Source organism: Otolemur garnettii, unplaced genomic scaffold, assembly GCF_000181295.1.
Source record: "Otolemur garnettii isolate 467f Iridium unplaced genomic scaffold, OtoGar3 scaffold00089, whole genome shotgun sequence".
Classification (NCBI taxonomy): Eukaryota; Metazoa; Chordata; class Mammalia; order Primates; family Galagidae; genus Otolemur; species Otolemur garnettii.
In genome coordinates, this window is record NW_003852484.1 from 361,531 (window position 1) to 369,566 (window position 8,036).

The 8,036-nt window shown below is 43.9% G+C and overlaps 1 protein-coding gene across 1 annotated transcript in view; it reads left to right on the forward strand.

Moving 5' to 3' along the window:
* The first annotated feature begins 3,816 nt into the window (after positions 1-3,816).
* Positions 3,817-8,036, forward strand: part of ZNF148 (zinc finger protein 148) — a 172,658-nt gene continuing 168,438 nt past the window's right edge. Inside the window, exon 1 of the mRNA XM_003795069.3 lies at positions 3,817-4,037. The gene's annotated coding sequence lies outside the window, so the exon portion shown is untranslated. The remainder of the gene's footprint in view (positions 4,038-8,036) is intronic.

An 8,036-nucleotide genomic window follows, 5' to 3' on the forward strand; every position in this document is an offset into this window, starting at 1 on the left:
GTTTTGGCGGGTCTGGGCTGGGGATTCAAACCCGCCACCTTAGGTGTACGTGGCTGGTGCCTTAGCCGGTTGAGCTATAGGCGCCGAGCCTCGTATTTCTCTTTTAAAGAAGCCAGAGGGGGTCGGGCACGGTGGCTCACACCTGTTAGTTTAGCGTTCTGCGAGGCTGAGGAAGGAGGATTACCTGTGCTCAGGAGCTGGAGACTAGCCTGAGAAGAGCATGATCCTGTCTCTATCAGAGACAGAAAAATTAGCTGGGCATTGTGGCAGGCACCTGTAGTCCCAGCTACTTAGGAAGCTGACGTAGGAGGATCACTTAAACCCAGGATTTTGAGGTTGCTGTGAGCTAGGCTGATGGCCCACTGTACCCTGGGTGAGGGTACAGTGAGACTTTGTGTCAAAAAAAAAAAAAAAAAAAAAAGAGAGGGAGAAGCCAGAGGGCCAAGAACAACACATTCTAGAGCCAGCAGAGGAAAAAGGCTCTGGGAGACCCAGAGAAGCCCACTCATTGTAGTAGTGCTGCCTGTTCTCTACAGGTTAAGCCTTATCAAAAAAGATAAACTGGTAGCTGTGAGATGGATCTGGCTCATCACATATCTTTTTTTTGAGACAGTCTCAAGCTGTCGCCCTGGGTAGAGTGCTGTGGTGTCATAGCTCACAGCAACCTCCAACTTGGGCTCAAGTGATCTTCTTGCCTCTGTTTTTTCTATTTTTAGTAGAGATGGGGTCTTGCTTTTGCTCAGGCTGGTCTTGAACTCATAAGCTCAAGCATTCCACCTGCCTCGGCCTCCCAGAATGCCAGGATTACAGGTGTGAACCACCATACCCAGCCCACTATTTTATCTTACATGCTTTTTTTTTTTTTTTAAATCTTTCTTTGTAAAGTACAGACATGCTTTTGTGCTCTAAAAAAATAGAATGAATTGCCAACTTTTAGCATATGGAAAAAGTTCATCCCCAAACATGGATTCCTCACTTCTCTTATTTCCTAATCTTTACAGGTCCACTCGGAATCCATTGGCTGGAAGTGGCTGTGTCCTTTACACTGAGTTGAGCTCTTTGGGCTTTATGTTTAGGCAAACATATCAATTGCAAGAGATTACATGCCATATGACATATTTGAAATGACAAAACTATAGAGATTGGGAACAGATTAGTGGTTACTGGAGGACAAGGATAGATTTGGGATTGGGAGGGTGGAGTGGGGAAGGGGATTTGTAAACACAAAAAGTTAATATAAGGGAGTTCTTTTGTGGTGATGGAATAGTTCAATGCCTTGATTGTAGGGGTGGTTACATGAATCTGTACACAGGATAAAGTTGCATTGAACTACCCAGAACAAGGGCTAAAAAATGGCAAAAACTGAGTTAGTTGTGTAATATGGTTAACAGTAATGTACCATTGTCAATTTCCTGGATGTCAGAAAGTTGTCAGAATCAAAATGAAGTCACCAGTGTTAAAAAAAACATGCCTGACATATAGAGATGGGGAAGGCTATGAAGATGAGTTCTCATGTTTCTATGCTCAATAAAATCTATCACAAAAGACACTTCAAAAACCACAACTTTGCACAAAAGCCATTGCAACCTTATACAAAAAATACTTTCAAAAGGACATCTGCCCAGCAGCTGTCTGTCCAACCTTGGACCGGAGTCACCGTTGTTACTGATCTTGGTAGTCAAGGTTAAGAATTATCTCAAAACAATTAGGCAATCCTCATTTTTTCCTTTAAAAGTATTTGTCTTCCTTTACCTTCCTGCTATGCATACAGTTTACTATGGTGCTCATATTCTCATTGCGGTGCTCTATTCCTAAATAAATATCATTTTCTTTCAGAAAGCCTTTCATTTAGGTTGATATCTTACTAGAGCTGTCACCATTGGGCAAAGCTGGGTGAAGGGTAAATGGAACTCTTTGTACTATTCTTACAATGTCTTCCAAGTCTATGATTATTTTATAATAAAATGCTAAAAAACAAAAAGGAAAGTAGGTTCAACACCTAGGGCCGGTGTTTGGGGAGGTGAGCAGGAGGAGCACCGAGAGGCAAATTGGGGCTGAGAAATACTTCCCGAAGTTTAACTTGCTCCTCACCATTACTTCTCCTGTCACTACCCTTGCAGTGCTCTTTATTTTGCCTATTTTAGACAATTGTTTCTCTACTGTTTCTTAGTTATGGTGCTGAACAGAAAACTAGAGCTATTCCTAATGGCAAACCAATCAATCAAGCCTATTGGGTGTAATCTTCCAGTTTTCAGCCTTTCACAGTTATTAGTTTTCCCATTGCTTAATACTGAGAGTCTGCTTCTTTGCTGCCAGAGGTGTATTTTATTTTAACATCTGAATTTGATGTCACTGCAGGTGCTAGAAGTTGCCAGAAGGCTGTCCTCCAGATAATCATCCCTTGTAGATTATATCACTAGTTTGTTGCAGCAATTAACATTCAAATATGCACTGTCATCTTATTAAAATTTACATATTTTTAATGGAAAAAGCACATGGAAAGTTGATAGTGGAGCTGTGGCTTATCCTTGCTCTTCTTAGTTACCTGTGTCTAAATTAAGCTGAACCTCTGGGCCTCAGCTATTTCTAAACAGGCATCACGATTTACTAAGGTTAATGCCTGAGGGAACATTAACCTTGCAGACACTAATCTAATTCGGTGTCATCACAAGTGCATAATGCGGGAGTTTGGAGTTGAGCCAAAAAGCACTATTCAAATGAACATTCAGTTCGCAAGAGGTGGGAAGGTGGGTGTGGACAAGGGAAAGAGAACTCCAGAAATGGTTATGTAGATATTTTAATGCCCTTTCTTTTCTCTCCCATCAAAGGTTATATTTAAATATTGCAGAGAGGCAGGTGCTAAATATCAGATTTTTTAGAAATTGCAGTGAAAGTGTTTCATCCCACAGCAAATTCTTAATACTCAAAATCACTCAACATTCATCAAGCATCTTTTTATGTTACATAGCTGACCTTGTACTAGCGTGGGACACACAGATGAGTAATTGCAAACCACCGCAGTATGCCCAAGCACTTCAGGGCACCTAGTAAATGTTAGTTGAATGAAGGCACCAATTTGGCTAACGTTACTTAAAGGGCCCCCAAAGGCTGAGACAAGGGTGCAATCCTAGCTCTATAAAGGTCATTAACAAATCTTTGACATACAGATTGTCAAGGATTGGGATTCAGAGAAATTGAAAAGGAAATACTATGTCAAGATTCGGCCCAACAAGGTCCAGGACTGGTTCTCTCGATCTTTATACTCACACCCTCCATCTGTTCGCAGACACTAACAGGGTTTACCAGTCTCAAGGGCGCATGGCAGCATCTTCCGGAACAGGTGGCATTTGGGGTGGTAGAGGCCAAAGACTGGAATTGGCAGGGGAGAGGGCTAGGTATGAGATGATAAACGAAAAAGCCAAGACATTCTGGGAAATAACTTTTCACTAAGTCCCCGACCCCTCCATTCTCTGAGGGTGGAACGCCCCCGACACAGGAGTCTTCCGCTTCAGGAGCGCTAGGCATTAAGGCTGAGGTGGGGGGAACCTCATTCAAAGAGATTGCCTCAGTTCCGATCTTTTTCAAAATGTTTTCCTCCCTAGCTCAGCTTGGGGGACCCGCAGTTCGGAGCCAGCTTCCCCGGCCACCCTGGGCTGGTGACACGCAGGCGCCGGAACCGAAGCCACGCTGCGTCTTCTCAGCCAGGTCGCCGCGCCAGGCGAGGGCGGGCGCCGCGGTGCGCTTCCCGTGTGCGGGCCTTCCCACAATGCACCGAGCCGGCAGTGGCGGCGACCGCGGCGGCGCTCTAGCCACGGCATGTCTGCGTCTCTACTGCTCTGGGAGGAGGAAGAGAAGGAGGAAGAGGAGGAGGAGGAGGGGGAGGAAGAGGAGAAAGGCGCAGGGGTGGGAGCTGTTGCCGAAGCTGCCACAGCAAAAGTTCTCCCCCCTCCCCCCTTCCCCTCCTCTCAAGGCCCCTAGAAAGGTTGGGGCTGCCGCCGCCTGCAGTCTGTGACCGCGCGACTCGGCGCCCGCTCGCGGTAAAGCGCTCGGCCTGGCAGGCCCGGGCCCGGGGGAGGGCGGGGGAGGGGGAGGGGGCGGCGCGCGGGGGGAGCGCGCGGCGGTAACGGCCTGACCCCGGGGGGAGCGAGCCGCAGCGAGGCTGGGGGTGGCCGAGGGACCGGCCGAGGCCGAGGGAAACGCAGGAGCTGGCGGGGGGACGTGAGGAAGCAGGGCGCGGATGGTGGGCTGTGGGGTTGAGAAAGGATAATGACGGGGGCGGCGGAGGCGAGAAGTTGGCCTCCGGGGCTTGAGGGGGGTGTCAGAGGTAGGGAAGGTGGTGGGATGTTTGCACCGGGAGTCTGGAGGGTGCTGGGTGTCGGTGTGAAGAAGCTGAGGAGACACCAGCTCTCTGTCCACCGTGCCTGGTGCAGTGCTTTATGCACCGCAGGCCTCAGTCGCTGTTGCTGCCAGAGTGTGCTCTTTGGGAGAAGGGAAGGGCAGGGGCTAGAGAAAAGGGAATGCTCGCAGGAAACATAGTGGGAGTGTGAGCCGGGAGAGGCCAGAGGAAAGATGCCGGATAGGTGGAGGAATGCAGGGGGTGGCTGTGGAGGAGTCGTGAGGATTCTGGAGGTTGTTCATTGTGCAGTTACGTTAGATGTTTCATTATGGAAAGAACTGAAGCATTTCTAAGGAAAGGAAAGAAGGGATATAAGAGTTCCCGTGAATAGAAAGGATATCGTTTGGAGCAAGAGGGAGTGCTAAATATTAGAGAAGATGCAGGGAATGCATAATAGAACAGACAGATGTAGTCCAATTAATAAATATTGGCCTAAGGACTAAAGAGTTATTCCAGATGGGCCAGGATGGCCTAGTTCTGAACCTGTGTGGGCTCTTCAGTAGATGACATCTGGTAAGTGTGGGTTTTGGCTGTGAGTGGGGTCACTGAGAATTAGACCTTGGTTTGTATTTGGGTCTGAGACATTTTAGACTTGCACCGGTGAATAGGACAATCTCTGAAACAGACCTGGAGAAAGGGCCTGACCTGTGGGGATTCTCTGGGACATGGAATTTAGATTTTAACATATTTGAAATACTGTGACTTACCAGAGGCTGAATGAACACTATCCTGGCAAATGCTGAAATGGAAATTACTTGAGTTGGCGATTTTCTTCTTCACTGCCCAGCTTATCTGGTCCAGGAAAGCTAGTGCTATATTATTCAGCCTGGATTGCAGTACACAAGATTATAATTAATGTCCAGGGTGGGGGTACATGCATGGTAGCCCTTCCTTGGAGGCTCCATTTGTAGCTATGTAAATTAGTCAGGTTGGTTAGATTGGTCCTGTAACTCTAGGCATGGTGGGATATCTTTTGCTGTTCATAGTTCCTGATGTGAGCTGCTAAAGTCCTCTGGTGAGAGTGAGTACTGTCTCACTGAGACATGGTGACATTGAAGAAAATGTAACAGCCAGCAAAAGTGTGGGGCTGCAGAATGGACGATCTAGAATAGGTTTTGATCATAGGTTGCAAGGTCAGAGTGGTTATTATAAGGTCTAGGAGAACTTGAAGAGACTTTATGATTCTAGAGCCAGGTTGGAGGGAGGATTAGCATCTCAGGAGACGAACCAAGCTCTCTCTGGATTTGGTGAGCTCGCACTAGACTAGATTTCCAAAAGAGAACACTGGACTAGAACCATACTCTTAAAATTTACCTGGATGTTTTTAACCTTTTGTTATTCGTTTTTGTTATATACATTATCTTGTAGTTTTTCAACTAAAGAGGTGGTGATAATGCATGTTAAGTATGGAAAATCTTTTTATGGAAGCAGAGGGTCAAAGGATTAATGAGGAAATTTGGAGAGGGAAGGGAAAATTCAATCATTCTTTTAGCAAATACCTCTAAAGGAGGATGATAATTTAGCATTAAAAAGGAGAGGGGATTTCTTTAATTACAATTTTCTCATAGAAATAACCCAGGATTATTATTTAAAAAATTTGGAAAACTTTCTTGGTACATTTAGAATTTTGAAGGGTTTTATTACAAAGTACCCATCTTCCTTGTCGTCATAGTTTGAGAGAACCAGTTTTCCTTTCCTCCTCCTCACCAGCACTGTATATTATATGTTCTTTCCATTTTTGTAAATAGAGTGTATTTAAATATAGTACATAATTAGTGTTTTTCTCTTTAAAATTTTTTTTGCTCTCTTTTAAATTATTATTAATACTTGTGTGTGATTTAAAAAATTGTTCTGAAGGGACTTACAATGAAAAGCAAAAGCCCTTGTCTTACCTCACCTGTCCATTGCAGTCCCACTTTCCAGAGGCTATTGCTTTTAAGCATTAATTTTTGTAGTCTTATGCTTTTTTTCTAGGTCTAATAGGCATGTACTACTATTTCTTGTAATAGTCAAATACTGTTATTTATTTATTTATCTATCTATTTTTGAGGCAGAGGCTCACTTGGTTGCCCTGGGTAGAGTGCCTTGGGGTCATAGCTCACAGGGTGCCTGCCATGATGTCCAGCTAGTTTTTCTATTTTTAATAGAGATGGGGGTCTCGCTTTGCTCAGGCTGGTCTCCAACTCCGGATACGCTTCGTCCTCCCACAATGCTGAGATTATAGGTGTGAGCCACCAGGCCCGTCCTGTTACTTCTTAATTTGTCTAAATGACATCAAGGAAGTCAGAAGACGTCTATGATGAAAAGTATTTGTGTTGTTCACATTATGCCCTTCCTTCTCATCTTGTGATAGTTATTATTTTAGTTTTTATTTGATGTCTTTGTATGTTTAATATGCTTAAACCCTTCATTTTAGAGTCCCTTCAGTTTCTTGACATCTCCAATTCTGTTAGATGAGGAGTTAGACTAGAAAGAGCTTTCTTTCCTGAAGTAGAGAGGGCAGTTAATAAACTGGAAACACTAGGTGAGATGATACAGGGAAATTTATTTATTTATTTATTTTTGGCCAGGGCTGGGTTTGAACCCACCACCTCTGGCATCTGGGGCCAGCACCCTACTCCTAAATGGACCTGTACAAAAGACTGTGTTGTAGGAAACAGCATCTTTGGAACATAAGATTTGCTGGTTAGAGATTATGAGTTGTTTGACAGTGATTTGAGGAAGGAAGATAGAATGGATTAAAATGGAATTGCAACAATCCTATAGAAACATGGAAGGGGTGAGACTAAAGTGTCTTCTAATCTGACACTAGTTTAATCTGGAGTAAAATTTGTTCTGGAGCAGGGCACTGGTATAATTGTTCATCTTGAAATTGGTTGCTGTGTTCTTTGACAGTTTCTGGAGAGTTTTAATGTGGAAAATCTGGAAATGTATTAAAGTGGCCCTTAAATATTCTTTCCAGGCTTCTATGGCAATTCTTATGTTTTTAGGAAGGAATGGATTGGCATGGGCATGAGTGTTTCTTTTTTTTGTGGGAAAGGAGGGATGGGGAAGTGTGCTGAAAAGGGGAGACAAGGATGAGGGTTTGATGGGGGCTATGATAATTTGGGGGGAGGCTAGAGAAAAGGTAAAGAACTCTAAGGGTATTTGGATATGGTTGATGTGAAGGAAATTTACTTTATAATCGTGAGACTAAAATTTATGGAAGATATAAGAGAATTAGCATGTTTAAGTCACTAGTATGTTGGGGATGTGATGGAAAAAACTATACTGCTCATATAGTAGGAAGAGTCATAAACTGCTTTTGAAATTTGTATTCTCATATGTAAGTCAGCATGATGGATATTGGGGAGAATAGGAAAATACTGCTTTACTTCTTTTAGGAAGTCTTTTTTTAAGTAATAGCACCTCTTGAAAGTCTTCCTTACTTTTAGTAGCAACTGAATTTATGTGTATATTATGTACTGCTAAATTTTGTATTTGTTTATGCGAATTATTCTCTTTGTTTTGCAAATGAGAGATTGTAACTTGCTCTAGAGCTGAGACTTTCTTTAATCTCTGGAAAAACTCAGAACATTCTGATTCTTAAGGCTTAATAGGCTCGGCGCCTATAGCTCAACCGGCTAAGGCGCCAGCCACG